Here is a 17765-nt window from a genome sequence, read left to right as displayed (position 1 = left end):
TTTATGTATCTTTCATAATACATTATGTCCGGCTCCATGGCTAAATGGTTAGCATGCTGGCCTTTGGTCCAGAGGGTCCTGGGTTCAATTCCTGTCCGGGTATGGGATTTTAACCTTAACTGGTTAATTCCAATGTCTCAGGAGCTGGGTGTGTGTGACATATTCAGCATTAGAAATCATCCTAGGTAGGGGCCTCATCTTCACAGACATGCAAGACACCTAATAGGCCATCTACAAGAAAAAGACCCACACCAGGCCTCTTTGGAGGCCATACACCATCATTATTATAATTCATTACAAAGTAAAGTATAATATACCCTTAATCATGAGGAATTATAGGTGTCTCAGCGGGGGTGTGTTCACTCCTTGTAGGTCCATAAGAGTAATACAGTTTTAACGTGGAATGAGATATAGCCTACATTGTTCCACATAATTTGCATTTCAAGCCCCTCTTTAGTTGATACAGAGGTTGATTCCCATATTAGTTCCAAAGTGTCATAAATCCAAGATATTGCCCCCATTTTCAAGCTATTCTTTGCACCAAGCTTTTAGCCACCATAACGGCAGATTTTATTTAAAGTGATGTAGCTGCATAGAAAAAATAATGAAGTCTCTATCTCACTAGCAATTCATCGTCATCATCCTTTCCCCTTATTCAGGTCCTGCCAGGCCGGGGCATTTATGGCACTTCTCCATTCCTCTTCCATCATTTTGTCCCAGTCCAGGTTTCTGCTTATTGCACTCCTCTTTATTGAATCGATCCATCTTGTTCTAGGTCTCTCTCTCTCTCTCTCTCTCATTCTCCTTCCCTCGAACTCATCTCCATCATCTGTTTTGATATTCTTTTCTCCTCCATCCTCTTTGCATGTTCACACCATCTTAGTTTACTCCTATCAATTCTCTCATTTAGGTTTACCCTCTGTGGGTGGGGGACGCAGACAAAGAATACACCCACGGTATTCCCTGCCTGTCATAAGAGGTGACTAAAAGGAGCTCCAGGGGCTCTGAACTTGGAAGCGTGGATTGGAGACTACGGGGCCCTTGGCAGAATCCTGGCATTGCTTCCACTTACTTGTGCCAGGCTCTTCACTTTCATCTATCCTGTCCGACCTCCCTTGGTCAACTCTTGTTCTTTTCCGACCCCAACAGTATTAGAGCATTCGAGGCCTAGGGAGTTTTCACTTCCATGACCTTCGTGGCTCTTGTCTTTCTTTGCCCGGGAATTCATTTTTAAAAGTGTCAGATCCTTTTCTTTTTACCCCCTGTGGATGGGGGGACGCAGATGAAGAATACACCCATGGTATCCCCTGCCTGTCATAAGAGGCGACCAAGAACCATGAGACAATCTGTGATTCGTACCATTACGCAATGAGCACCATGGATCAACTTTACTTGTGGTTAGTACCACATGTGCCTGGTTATGCTCCTTCTTACAGCAATAATCACTACTACCTGAGGAACTTGTACTGCTACTGCTTCCAGCGGGTCTGTGATTAGTATCATTGGGGGAGGATTACTATGGGAGTAGTACCATTATATGAAGAACACCATGGGTCTGTGTTGTCTGGGGGTGGTGCCATAATATGTGATACATATTTACATTGCCTATGATTAGTACCACTGTGTGAACTACACCATGAGTATATGTAGCCTATGATAAGTGCTACTATGCGAGCAACGCCATGAGTATATGTGGCATGTTTTTAGTACCACTATATGAGGAACACCATGGATCTAGCTGGTGCCCGTGATTAGTACCTCTATGTGAGGAATACCATGAGACTACATTATTTGTGAGTGGTACTACCCATATGCGAGGAACCTCATGGATCTGCGTTGCCTGCAAGTGGTGCCATTATGTGTGACATACCCTGGGTCTATATTAATTGTGATTAGTACCACCATGAGAGAAACACCATGATTCTTCGTTACTTGTGATTGGAACTACTCTAGGAAAAACATCATGGTTCTGCTTTACCAGTGATTAGCACTATTATGAGGGGGCAGTGAACTGGTTTCTGGACCCCTTTGGACAACAAGCATCATTCCAGAAAACATGGCATTGTGAATCAGATCCGCTGATTATTTTGGATTCATGGTCATTATTTCATCAACATTCATTTTAGATTCTAGTCAGTGGATATATTGTAAAGTTTTAATTTCGTTGCACCTCATATCATTAGGGTCGATGACCTAGTGGTTAGGCCCCTTTAAACAACAATCATCATCATCATCATCATCATCATCATCATCATCATCATATATTTTCTTAGTGTGAACACTATTGATTCAAGATGAACAGCAGCATTCAGCAACAGAATATGATAACGTTAAGGCTGTGGATCGTAGGATGTGAATATTAGTTCCCCATGATCTACCAGCAAGTTTTTGAAGAATATTATTTCTAGTTTTGATTTTAGCAGCCACATTTGTGAGATTTTGCTTGAAGATCAAAGTTCTTTGTAGCATTATTCCCAAGTATTTTGGTGTACTACGATACGGGAGTACTTGGTTTCTGAACCTAACATCTGGTTTGTAATTTGACAGACTGTTGTGTAGGTGGAACATAAATACCACTGTTTTCTGAGGATTTAGGTGGAGGCACGAGTTCTTAAAGCATACATTCATGGCTTCGAGATCTCTGGATAAAATAGTTCCAACATCAGGAAAGTCGGTACACTGAATCAAACAAATGTCAAATGAATTTTCTTGAAGCCAAAAGATCCTCCTTCAAAGTTACCAGGTCATGGATAATTCAATGGATGCAGTCTTCAGTGAAGACCCTTCCAAGCAAATACAAGGATTTGACCTTCCCAGACATTAGTGGAGGATCATCAGCTAGATCCAAAATGGACAAGGCAGATGTGGATATCTGCTACACAAATGGGGATGGGTAATTCTGTAAATTGTGACTGTGGTGCCTCCTTGCACACTGTCTATGACATTGTTGCTGAGTGTCCTCTCTGTGCTTTCAGAGGAACTATAATGGACATCCATCATACATCAGAATGGGTCAGAGAACTAGACCTAGAATTGTAAGATAGTACAAGCTTGTGACTATGCACATTTGTCCACAAACTTTGTATATAAAATATATACATAAATAACTTTAATTCATTATACAATAAATAAAAAAATCATCATCATCATTTAGGTTTTCAATTCCAATGTCCTTTCTCACATCTTCGTTTCTCAATCTGTCTTTCCTGTCATACTTCTTAAGTATTTCATTTCACTGGCTTAAATTCTACTCTCCTCCCTATTTGTCATTGTCCAGGCCAATATGGTCAATACGGGTGCATAATACATAATACAGCAATCTACTGAAATACAGTAATTTAAGTAGGAAAGAGGTAGTGAATTTTATTAATATCTTGGAGTTTGTCACTGTCAACAATTATTTCACCTTTAATGGGCAGATTTATAAACAGAAAGGTCTTCCCATGGGAATTATAGTGGAAATTTAAATAGATTTTCTCAAAAATAGTAATATCAACAACATTAAAAGAATAATATTTTGGTTGAGATACGTGGACGACACATTTACAATAATTGATCACAGCATTACTAATGGAGAGGAGGTATTGGAACAATTAAATTATATGGATTCACAGATTAAATTTTCTTTTGAAAGTGAGAATAATAAAGCATTAAATTTTCTTGATATTACCATCATTAATGATAAAATATTTAGAAAACCCACTCAAACAGTGAACATAATTAGACAAGATTCCATACACCTCGCAGCACATAAGAGGACCTCCTTTTATAGTATAATTCATATCTCCCATTTTCACACCAAGCAAATGCTGGGGCTGTACTGTAATTAATGCCAGGGACGCTTCCTTTCCATTCCTAGCCCTTTCCTATCCCATCGTTGCTGTAATACCTATCTGTGTTGGTGCGACGTAAAGCAATTTAAAAAAATACTCGGTATACAATAGTAAACCCATCTATCAGACATGACTGGCAACAGAAGACACAAAGCACATCACAACAGACAATGGTCAATGTAATGTTATTGTTGTTCAATATTATGAGCTTTCTGTATTTAGTTTTTTTTCGACTCTGTGATATTAGGGCGTCTTACAAAATTATTTAAAGCATAGACTGTAGACTTTACATAACGATTTTCATTAAATTCTGTTTACCCATTTTCTCGAGACTCGGCGCTGATAAGGACTTATTAACAAAAATCCAATTTTTTCTTCTTTTGCTAGTTGCTTTATGTTGCACCGACACAGATAGGTCTTATGGTGACGATGGGAGAGGAAAGGCCTAGGAGTTGGAAGGAAGTGGCCATGGCCTTAATGAAGGTACAGCCCAAGCAGTTGCCTGGTGTGAAAATGGGAAACCACCAAAAACTATCTTCAGGGCTGCCGACAGTGGGGCTCAAACCTGCTATCTCCTGGATGCAAAGTCACAGCTGCACACCCCTAACCATATGGCCAACTCACCCGGTAGATTCAAATTCATGAATATCTATATCTCTGTTATTATAGTCAATATGGTAAAAATGTATAAGACATAAATGATTGGAAATTTAATACTATATAACTTTAGTAATGTAGTATTTGTCGATAGGACCACTAATAACACAAACACTTGAGAATTAAATTTAAGGCTTTCTCCTAAACTACCATTCCACTCAGCATGAATAAAATTATTTATGGTCCAGACTGTAGTGACTTATTTCCCGACTTTGCATACCGATATTCATTAAGATAGGACCACTAATAACATAAAAATTGGAGAATTTAAATTTAGACCTTCCCTAAACTACCATTTCTTTAAGTGTGAATAAGACTATTTATGACCTAGATTGTAGCAGCTTATTTGCCGACTTTGCATACCGATTTTTATTAAGATAGGACCATTAATAACATAAATATTTGAGAATTAAATTTTAGGCCTTCCCCTAAACTACCATTTCTCTCAGTGTGAATAAAATTATTTATGGCCTAGATTGTAGCGACTTATTCCTGGACACTACATACCAATTTTCATTAAATTCTTTTCAGCCGTTTTCTTGTGATGCGTGTATATACATACATACAGACAGACAGACAGACAGAAATTACGGAAAATTAAAAAGTGCATTTCCTTGCTACTATGGACACGACCGATACAGAAATACCATCCTTTTTAAATTGCAAGTTATGAATCTCATTCCGTATTGACGGTTATCACTTTACAAAAGAAAATATTTATAAAATCCTCCTATCAATACAATTCAAGTCATCTGTTAGATGAAGCGAAGTCTATACATGTTTCAGCCTAATCTCAAGGCCATCTTCAGTAGTAAAACAATGATTACATAATATACAAACAAATTAAAAAACGTAATGATGTGAAGTGACAGTGATCGTGATTAGTGAGTTAAAACCACATTGAGGTGCAAAGTCCTCTCGTCTAATAGATCTTGCTGACTGTTAAATAAAACACTATGCTGAGGAGTGTATTTAACAGCATAGTGTTTTATTTAACAGTCAGCAAGATCTATTAGATGAGAGGACTTTGCACCTCAATGTGTTTTTAACTCACTAATCACGATCACTGTCACTTCACATCATTACGTTTTTTAATTTGTTTGTATATTATGTAATCATTGTTTTACTACTGAAGATGGCCTTGAGATTAGGCTGAAACATGTATAGACTTTGCTTCATCTAACAGATGACTTGAATTGTATTGATAGGAGGATTTTATAAATATATCCTTTTTAAATTATGAGCAATGTACAGACAAAACTCTTATTTTATATATATAGATTCTCATAGCCACTCATGTTGTTTTATATTTGTGTAATTCCATGCATGTAAGGACATTTCAACCTGTGCAATAACTGGACTTTATGGTTCACATCATGTTCATGTCCGACTCGTTGGCTGAACGGTCAGCGTACTGGCCTTCGGTTCAGAGGGTCCCGGGTTCGATTCCCGGCCGGGTCGGGGATTTTAACCTTAATTGGTTAATTCCAATGGCACGGGGGCTGGGTGTATGTGTTGTCTTCATCATCATTTCATCCTCATCATGACGCGCAGGTCACCTACGGGTGTCAAATAGAAAGATCTGCACCTGGCGAGCCGAACCCGTCCTGGGATATCCCGGCACTAAAAGCCATACGACATTTCATTTCATCATGTTCATGTTGTGCTATTTTAAAATTCAAGATAGGCAAGACGCTAATACGCTGCTTCACAAGATACACAAACTTTTTATTCACTAATTTTAATGAATCCTTACCATATTTCCAATGATTTTATGTGTGACTGAAGATGTCCCATAAGAGGACAAAACATGTATCACCAATATAGTTCAATGTAGTCTTATTATGACAATTACAGTACTGTAAAGGTGGAATTATAAATTTAAATTTTCACAAGTTGAAACTTTTTGACAATTCGGGCTCAAATGTGAAATTCATCACGTGCAATATTGCTTAGTATGTGTAGTCTCTTAGCATTTGTCATATTGTATGCTATAATTAGTGCGTCATCGAATAAAGGAAGAAAAAAACCGATGATCTTATCACAATCTACACTATTGCTCAGCATGACCATTCTTTCAGTCAATATAGGTAGGGCCAGTGGAAGTGTGGCAAAATTCAAGCCCCACTGTTGGCAGCCCTGAAGATGGTTTTCCGCGGTGTTCCATTTTCACACCAGGCAAATGCTGGGGATGTACCTTCATTAAGGCCACGGCCGATTCCTTCCTACTCCTTGTGCTTTCCTATTCCATCGTCGCCATAAGACCTATCTGTGTCAGTGCGACACACACATACCCTTAATAAAGCACTCTCCTGTCCTAATGGCCATTTTCTCAAAGAACGACTGAAGACATGTTTTGCTGTAAATCTGAACTATGAAATCAGTAGCTTCTGTTAATGGTCAAAACTGTCAAAATTCAAAATTGAATTTAGCCATGTGTCTTTGTGAAGCTTATGTTCCTCTTTCATTCACAGTGTGGAAGATCAATATGATATGAATTCGATTGTTAGAAAAAATAATACATTCAAAAGTTATTAGAATACAGAAAAATATTGTACCTACCTTGATTGCAGAAAGCTCCAAATACAAATAAAATGGAGTCATAAAGTCCAAACCGACGAACCTTTTTCTCATATTGAGAAGTAATGGAATCCAAAAGGGCCAAACAAACAGGAAGAATCATGAGTACACTTCCCACTGCTAACCACAGCTTGCCGCTGAAAGGTTTTACATAGCCTGTCCAACTGAATCTTCCTGATTTACGGACAAATATTGCAAATCTACAACAGAAATACAATGATGGGTATTTTTATTTACCTGGTACTAACTTCATCCATTCATGCAAGTAGGAAAAGAACCATAAATTGAACGTAATTCAGATTTCTGGAGAAAGCACAGATATGTCACCTTATGTTAGGTTGGTTTTGGGATAGAATTCAATTTATTTAACAATGAATGATTTTACCACAGCTTTTATGGAAAACGTAAAGTATTTATTATTGTACATAGAATTTTGTCTTTTAGATTATTGTTAGGATTAAGAAATCACTTGACATTTCCTATACTGTCTGAGTCTTGTACAGTCAGAAATGGGATTGTAAATAAAGGGTATAGATCTCTGCACATGGTTATGAGGGTATTTAGGGGTTAAAGTAAGGATGTAGTGTGACAGGGTTCGGCAGCCGACACATTTCCTATCCTCACCGCTAGATGGGGTTTTCATTCATTCCATTCCTGACCCAGTCGAATGACTGGAAATAGGCTGTGGATTTTCATTCAGTAAGGATGTAAAGGAGAGGGCATACAAGTCTCTGGTAAGACACTCATTAGAGTATGGTACCAGTGTATGGGACCCTCACCAGGATTACTTGATTCAAAAACCTGGAAAAGATCCAAACGAAAGCAGCTTGATTTGTTCTAGGTGATTTCCGACAAAAGAGTAGTGTTACAAAAATGTTGCAAAGTTTGGGCTGGGAAGACTTGTGAGAAAGAAGACGAGCTGCTCAACTAAGTGGTATGCCCCATTACCCCACCTATTCAATACAATTAATACCACGTTATGTGGTTAAATAAACATAGTAATTCTAAATTTTAAGAGGACATGTTTTGCCCCTACGTTATGTGGTATTAATTGTATTGAATAGGTGGGGTAATAAATATACTCCTTTTGTAAACTAAGTGAGATCGCAGTTTTCAATACGGAACAAAAATAAGGAGTGATGGTTTGTAATATAATAAGTAGTATGTTCCGAGTTATCAGTGGAGAGATGGCGTGGAATGACATTAGTAGACGAAGAAGTTTGACAGGTGTCTTTAAAAGTAGGAAAGATCACAATATGAATATAAAATTGGAATTCAAGAGGACAAATTGGGGCAAATATTTGTTTATAGGAAGCAGAGTTATGAATTGGAATAACTTACTAAGGGAGATGTTCAATAAATTTCCAATTTCTTCAAAATCATTCAAGAAAAGGCTAGGAAAACAACAGATGGGGAATCTGCCACCTGGGCAACTGCCCTGATAGGTGAATGAATGAATGAAGTTACCTGTTTTCCATTTTTAAAAATTTTTTTTAGAATTCTGCTTTACTTGCACTGACACAGATAGGTTTATGGCAACAATGGAATAGGAAAGGGTTAGGAGTCGGAAGAAAGTAGCCATGGCCTTAATTAAGGTAGAGCCCTAGCATTTGTCTGCTATAAAAATGGGAAATCGTAGAAAATTATCTTCAGGGCTGCTGATGGTGGGGTTTGAACCCACTATATCCCAAATGCAAGCTCACAGCTATGCGACCCGAACCTCATTGCCAACTTGCTCAGTGAAGTTACCTGTTTGAAGTTAAATATACTATCTGCATCTCACAGGAAATCAGGGCAGCTTGTAGTTACGGCCCTTGTAGCAGATACTACACTAAGCTGCAAACATTAGTCGTGATATAACAGTGCGAGCTCTCTGAAAGAGATGCATGTTCATTAAACTGTTCATTATGCAGTACTTACAGTAAATGTGTAACTAAAGCACAACTGCACTACCAATTTGAAACTTCACAGCAGCACCTTAGTTCACAAGAATCACCGCGGATGGAACCGATGTTTCTTTGCAGGCTTCGAGACCTGAGATTGGCGCATGCACAGCAGCCATGCTTACCATCTGCACCCCTTACCGCGCATGCACGTGGCTTCTTTTGAGACAACCATAGTAGAGAGAACCATGAAAAGGAAGATGAACACATTGTCAGTGAGGCAAAAGGAAGTAACAGGCAAAGGCAAAAACCGACCGACTGACCACTGATCTGCCACCTGTGCCAGATTCACATGTCAATGTTATGAGGTCAGTGAAATACTTGTTACAGGGACATTGGATCATAAGTCAGTTGAAAGCAAATGGCAATTGTTTTTTGCAGATTTAGGAATACAGAAATGAGTTAATCAACTAAGCAGCATGTTCTGTGCTGTCAGTGAAGAAATGGCATGGAATGACAAAAAAGCTTGAGTAGATCTTTTAAATGTAGGAAAGATTATAATATGAAGATAAAGTTGGAATGCAAGAGGAAAAATTGGGCAAATACCCATATAAAAGAAGAGGAATTAGGGATTGGAATAATTTGCCGAGGGAGGTGTTATGACTGGCTTGGTTGCTGCTGGCACCTTAATGTTTTCTCTAACAGCAGATCATAACCAGGCATGCTGCAGAGAAAATTTGCTGGTGCGCTGTGTATGCAATTTAGCTGTATGACATGAGTACCTTTCATTGTAATGACACTATTACCTTGTTGGAAGAAGTAGCTGTGTGAAGTCAACTCTGGCTGCTCTATTGCTTGTTTGTGTCACATCAAAAATTATGGCATGGGAATGATTTTCCTCCAAACCTTCAAAGAAATATTCCATTTTTCGTTGTGTCTCATTGAGTTGTAAATATTCAGTCCTGAAACACAACATTTAGAAGAATTTCTGTTGAAATACAAATTACTTTTAAAATTCCATAGATGGTGAACAGCAATTTTAATGATTTAATGAATTAAGACATAGTGATGTCCTAAACAAAAGGTGGGAGGTTAAACCTCTTGAGTTAAGGCTACAAATACAAACACATAAAATACAACAGTGTACACATTAAAAGTCCACACATTAGACATTTGATAAATGGTCAAGTTGATCTGAATAAAAACTAGTAAGTTACAAGAATAATATCTAATGTGTGAACTTTAATGTGTACATTAGTGTATTTTATGTGTTTGTATTTGCAGCCTTAACTCAGGAGGTTTAATCCCACCTTTCACTTATGACCTCACTATGTCCTAATTCTAATTTTATGATTAATAGCTGAGGATGGCCGCTATGTACGGTTGAAACTAGTACTGTTTGAGAGTAGAACTGTATTGATTAGGTGGATAATAAACTGAAGTTTTTGTAAAAAGTAAGTCATATCCATCAATATGGGCCCAACTATGCCATTTATTGCTTATAAAGTGTCCTTTTTTAAATTTTTTAATTATTTTTTAGCTCGCTCTGCAGCACCTCTCAGAGCATGGCACATCTGGTGCAATGACACTCTGTCGCTAGCCGGTATAATGCGGGCGTTTCCTCCTCACTACTCACAGCAATTCAAGCTTATAGAAATCCATTTTTAGTGAAACTATTTGTCTAAAACCTACCTGGCATTACATGTGATGTTCAAAATGTTGTCCCTCAGCTGTCAAACATGCCTGACACCTCGTAAATAGGTTTGCAGACACTCGGCGAATCTCAGCCCGTGTGATGTTCGAAATAACTTTTGTAATGTTCTTTTGTGTGAGGGTTGTTCACATACACTTTTGCCTTCAGCATCCTCCACAGGTAATATTCACAGGGATTTAAATCAGGAGATCTAGGGGATAATTAACCACATGACCTTCGAAAACTTCCCGTATTAGCTCCATAGACTGATTAGCAATGTGTGCCGTCGCATTATCTTGCATGAAGTAACCATTACTCCTTTCTTCTTCCATCAGCTCTTGAAAGAATGGTCTGAGAATGAGGTCTATATATCAATCAGCATTTATTGTTTCATGGAAAAATATAGGCCCTATACTTCTTCGAACACTTATCGTGCATCAAACTCCTATCTTTACATCATGAAGTGGATGGACGTGCAGATGGTGGGGACTTTCTGCACACCAGTAGCAATTGTTTTGACTATTTATATAGCGACTTAAGTGTAGCCATGCTTCATCACTATAAAATAAAAGTTCTGGATCAACATACTCATCGTGAACTGACTGAAGCAACCAGTTACAATACCAAACCCTACCAAAACTCTCAGGTCCTCTTAAGTATTGGGCAGGGGTGGGTTTGTACAGTTTTGCTTTTAACAGTTTTGTTGTTTTGTGGGCAGGAGATAATGACACATTAGCTTGTACGGCGAGACGCGACAGGAATTTTGTTAGAGTTCTTTCAAGAGAGCTCCTATTTCATCAAGCTTTTCCTCTGTTAAAACGGTTCGTCTCCTGCGTGATTTCTTGTTAAGAATAGACCCGATGGTGGAGAACTTCTTTACTAATTTACGTACTGTACTCCTATGGGGAGGGATGATGCCAGGAAATTTACGAATGAATCAAAAGCGGCACTCTGTATAAGAAGAATGCTTCGCATAGCACAACACAATGAATACATGATGTTCTACTGTATGCATCACTCGTTAAACACACGATTACTTCAGTATTCCTACAGAAACAATGCTATTTTAAGCGAACACATTTAACATGCTACCAATACCACAGATGTTAAACTAAACTATTGCTGTGAAGCAATGGTTATCGCTACCGTACTGCATAGATCATCTTAGCCGGTCATGAGTGCAATTGGACTGGACAAAAGAGTGACTGAATGGGTTGCTATATTTCTAGAAAATAGATCTCAGAGAATTAGAGTAGGTGAAGCTTTATCTGACCCTGTAATAATTAAGAGGGAAATTCCTCAAGGCAGTATTATCGGACCTTTATGTTTTCTTATATATATAAATGATATGAGTAAAGGAGTGGAATCGGAGGTAAGGCTTTTTGCGGATGATGTTATTCTCTATAGAGTGATAAATAAGTTACAAGATTGTGAGCAACTGCAACATGACCTCGAAAATGTAGTGAGATGGACATCGGGCAATGGTATGTTGATAAACGGGGTTAAAAGTCAGGTTGCGAGTTTTACAATAGGAAAAGTCCTCTCAGTTTTAATTACTGCATTGATGGGGTGAAAGTTCCTTTTGGGGATCATTGTAAGTATCTAGGTGTTAATATAAGGAAAGATCTTCATTGGGGTAATCTCTGGTAAGACCCCAACTAGAGTATGGTTCCAGTGTATGGGACCCTCACCAGGATTACCTGATTCAAGAACTGGAAAAAATCCAAAGAAAAGCAGCTCGATTTGTTCTGGGTGATTTCCGACAAGAGAGTAGCGTTACAAAAATGTTGCAATGTTTGGGTTGGGAAGAATTGAGAGAAAGAAGAAGAGCTGCTCGACTATGTGGTATGTTCCGAGCTGTCAGTGGAGAGATGGCGTGGAATGACATTAGTAGACGAATAAGTTTGAATGGCGTTTATAAAAGTAGGAAAGATCACAGTATGAAGATAAAGTTGGAATTCAAGAGGACAAACTGGGGCAAATATTCATTTATAGGAAGGGGAGTTAGGGATTGGAATAACTTACCAAGGGAGATGTTCAATAAATTTCCAATTTCTTTGAAATCATTTAGGAAAAGGCTAGGAAAGCAACAGATAGGGAATCTGCCACCTGGGCGACTGCCCTAAATGCAGATCAGTATTGATTGATTGATTGAAGCAATATATCTCTCTGCAAATGAGTCACCTGGCCATGCTATCGCCTTCCGTTTATGTTCCCCTGACACACGGAGCAAGCTAAAAATTTTTTTTTTGCTAGGGGCTTTACGTCGCATCGACACTGATAGGTCTTATGGCGATGATGGGATAGGAAAGGCTTAGGAGTTGGAAGGAAGCGGCCGTGGCCTTAATTAAGGTACAGCCCCAGCATTTGCCTGGTGTGAAAATGGGAAACCACGGAAAACCAGGGCTGCCTATAGTGGGATTCAAACCTACTACTATCTCCCGGATGCTAAAAAAAAAAAAAAAAAAAAAAAAAAAAAAAAAAAAAAAAAAAGTGCATGTACTTGAACTGGAAACAAACACATATTGTCTATTTTTCAACTGCTGAGCATTTGCATCAGCTGGGGGCCCAAACCCTGTACATTTGAGCCTACAGTACTTGTTTCAGGTAAATTCCTGTCAATGTATATTGAATTTTCATGACCACTTTGGAATCGAAATCGACCTTCAACTTATTACGTAGTGTTACATACATTTAGTACATGTTGAAGAGATGTTAAGTACAGAACAAAAATGGCCAACCAGACACCAGTGGGATCTGAACCCATAACCTCCCGATTTTGCATCTGTTGTTCTACCAACTGAGCTATTGGCCATTCTTGTTCTGTACTTAACATCTCTTCAACCTGTACTAAATGTATGTAACACGACCTAATCAGGTGAAAGTCATTTTGATTACAATGCGGTCATGGAAATTCAATATACATTGACTTGGCCTTTAACGGGTGACTTGCACGCACTCTTCAGTATGATGGTAGTTGTGCCAGACCTGTAGCTTAGATCCTTTCCAACAGAACAAGGATGACCTAGGCCACCATAGCCCAATTGGTAGGGCAACCGATGCAAAATCGTGAGGTTGTGGTTTTGGATCCCACTGGTATCCAGTAGGCCATTTTTGTTCTGTACTTAACATCTCTTCAATATGTATTAAATATATGTAACATGACCTAATAGGTTGAAAGTCGATTTTGATTTAAATTCCTGTCACTTACAAATTCCTCTTTGGCAAAACTTACTTCACTAAGAGCACTATCCTCCCCACTAAATTTCAATATTTCATTTATCATAGCCTGTAAATCATCCTCCTCTAATGGTGGGGACCAGTAATTCCTTTTAGGAATGAGCGGAAATAATGTAAGAAAGAGAATCGAATATAACCCTGATCTCTGCTGTTTGGAAGGAAATCATGAATTGTGCCTGTATTATGGAACACATCCATGTGATAATAAATGTTGTGCACTCATGGTAAACACACACTCTTTACCGGGTGAGTTGGCTGTGTGGTTAAGGGCGCGCAGCTGTGAGCTCGTATTCATGAGATAATGGGTTCAAACCCCACTGTCGGCAGCCCTGAAGATGGTTTTCTGTGGTTTCCCATTTATACACCAGGCTGTACCTTAATTAAGGCCACGGCCGCTTCCTTCCTGCCTAGCTCTTTACTGTCCCATCATTGCCATAAGACCTGTTTGTGTCCGTGTGACGTAAAGGAAGTTGTAAAAAAAACAAAAAAAACAACAACAACCAACACACACTCCAGTCGTGAAGGGAGAACTCAAGACAGTATAACAAGTTAGGTCACAGTTCTAATGTGTCATCAGTATCAATCAATCAATCAATACTGATCTGCATTTAGGGCAGTCGCCCAGGTGGCAGATTCCCTATCTGTTGTTTTCCTAGCCTTTTTCTAAATGATTTCAAAGAAATTGGAAATTTATTGAACGTCTCCCTTGGTAAGTTATTCCAATCCCTAACTCCCCTTCCTATAAATGAATATTTGCCCCAATTTTTCCTCTTATCTTCATATTGTGATCTTTCCTACTTTTATAAACGCCACACAAAATTTGTCTACTAATGTCATTCCACGCCATCTCTCCGCTGACAGCTCGGTACATACCACTTATCAGATGCAAGGCTTTTCAGGCCTTTGCTCTATTAACCAGCGTTTCGTCCTAGGTCTGACACTAGACTCTAGACACTAGACACTGACGCTGGGTGTACGCAGGTGACTAGGTCTGACACTAGCCTCTGACGAGCCTAGTGTCAGACCTAGGACGAAACGCTGGTTATTGGAGCAATTGCCTGAAAACCCTTACATCTGATATGTTTTTGACATGCTCTATTGGTGAAAAATATCTAATTCCCTCTATGGGAATTTAAAATTTTCCATACATACCACTTAGTCGAGCAGCTCTTCTTCTTTCTCTCAATTCCTCCCAACCCAAACTTTGCAACATTTTTGTAACGCTACTCTTTTGTCGGAAATCACCCAGAACAAATCGAGCTGCTTTTCTTTGGATTTTTTCCAGTTCTTGAATCAGGTAATCCTGGTGAGGGTCCCATACACTGGAACCATACTCTAGTTGGGGTCTTATCAGAGACTTATATGCCCTCTCCTTTACATCCTTACTACAACCCCTAAACACCCTCATAACCATGTGCAGATCTGTACCCTTTATTTACAATCCCATTTATGTGATTACCCCAATGAAGATCCTTCCTTATATTAACACCTAGATACTTACAATGATCCCCAAAAGGAACTTTCACCCCCATCAACACAGTAATTAAAACTGAGAGGACTTTTCCTATTTGTGAAACTCACAACCCAAATTTTAACCCCGTTTATCAACATACCATTGCCTGCTGTCCATCTCACAACATTTTCAAGGTCACGTTGCAGTTGCTCACAATCTTGTAACTTATTTATTACTCTATAGAGAATAACATCATCCGCAAAAAGCCTTACCTCCGATTCCACTCCTTTACTCATATCATTTATATATATAAGAAAACATAAAGGTCCGATAACACTGCCCTGAGGAACTCCCCTCTCAACTATTACAGGGTCAGACAAAGCTTCACCTACTCTAACTCTCTGAGATCTATTTTCTAGAAATATAGCAACCCATTCAGTCACTCTTTTGTCTAGTCCAATTGCACTCATTTTTGCCAGTAGTCTCCCATGATCCACCCCATCAAATGCTTTAGACAGGTCAATCGCGATACAGTCCATTTGACCTCCTGAATCCAAGATATCTGCTATATCTTGCTGGAATCCTACAAGTTGAGTTTCAGCGGAATAACCTTTCCTAAAACCGAATTGCCTTCTATCGAACCAGTTATTAATTTCACAAACATGTCTAATATAATCAGAAAGAATGCCTTATCAAAGCTTATTTACAATGCACGTCAAACTTACTGGCCTGTAATTTTCACCTTTATGTTTATCACCCTTTCCTTTATACACAGGGCTTACTATAGCAACTCTCCATTCATCTGGTATAGCTCCTCTGACCAAACAATAATCAAATAAGTACTTCAACCCATTGTCTTTAGTATATACCCAGAAATCTGATCAATTCCAGCCGCTTTTCTAGTTTTCAACTTTTGTATCTTATTGTAAATGTCATTGTTATCATTTGTAAATTTTAATACTTCTTTGGCCTTAGTCTCCTCCTCTATCTAGACATTATCCTTGAAACCAACAATCTTTACATACTGCTGACTGAATACTTCTGCCTTTTGAAGATCCTCACATACACACTCTCCTTGTTCATTAATTATTCCTGGAATGTCCTTCTTGGAACCTGTTTTTGCCTTAAAATACCTATACATACCTTCCATTTTTCACTAAAATTTGTATGACTGCCAATTATGCTTGCCATCATGTTATCCTTACCTGTCTTATTTGCTAGATTCAACTTTCTAGTAAGTTCCTTCAATTTCTCCTTACTTCCACAGCCATTTCTAACTCTATTTCTTTCCAGTCTGCACCTCCTTTTTAGTCTCTTTATTTCTCTGTTATAATAAGGTGGGTCATTACCATTCCTTACCACCCTTAAAGGTACAAACCTGTTTTCGCATTCCTCAACAATTTCTTTAAACCCATCCCAGAGTCTGTTTACATTTTTATTTACCGTTTTCCACCGATCATAGTTACTTTTTAGAAACTGCCTCATACCTGCTTTATCAGCCATATGGTACTGCCTAACAGTCCTACTTTTAAGACCTTCCTTTTTATCACATTTATTTTTAACTACGACAAAAACAGCTTCATGATCACTAATACCATCTATTACTTCAGTTTCCCTATAGAGCTCATCTGGTTTTATCAGCACCACATCCAAAATATTTTTCCCTCTGGTTGGTTCCATCACTTTCTGAATCAGCTGTCCTTCCCATATTAACTTATTTGCCATTTGTTGGTCATGCTTCCTGTCGTTCGCATTTCCTTCCCAATTGACATCTGGCAAATTCAGATCTCCCGCTACAATCACATTTCTTTCCATGTCGTTTCCCACATAGCTGACTATCCTATCAAATAATTCCGAATCCGCATCAGTGCTACCCTTTCCCGATCTGTACACTCCAAATATATCAAGTTGCCTATTATCTTTAGAAATGAGCCTTACACCTAGAATTTCATGTGTCTCATCTTTAACTTTTTCGTAGCTTACAAATTCTTCTTTCATTAGAATGAAAACTCCCCCTCCCACCTTTCCTATCCTATCTCTACGATACACACTCCAGTGCCGTGAGAAAATTTCTGCATCCATTATATCATTTCTCAGCCATGATTCAACTCCTATTACAATATCTGGTAAATATATATCTATTAAATTACTTAATTCTATTCCTTTCTTTACAATACTTCTACAGTTCAACACTAACAATTTTATGTCATCCCTACTTGATTTCCAGTTCCCTGTTCCCTTATCACCGCTCCCTAGGCCATCCCGTTTCCCTGAATGTACCTCCCTATTACCCTTCCAAACAAATTTCCTAACTTATACATACCACTGCGGTTTAAATGAAGGCCATCCGAGCGCAGATCCCTATCTCCTACCCACCCATTAGGATCTAGAAATTTCACTCCCAGTTTCCCACATACCCACTCCAT

The sequence above is a fragment of the Anabrus simplex genome, chromosome 5, assembly GCF_040414725.1.
Source record: "Anabrus simplex isolate iqAnaSimp1 chromosome 5, ASM4041472v1, whole genome shotgun sequence".
In the NCBI taxonomy this organism is placed as follows: domain Eukaryota; kingdom Metazoa; phylum Arthropoda; class Insecta; order Orthoptera; family Tettigoniidae; genus Anabrus; species Anabrus simplex.
Note: the sequence above shows the minus strand (reverse complement) of the source record.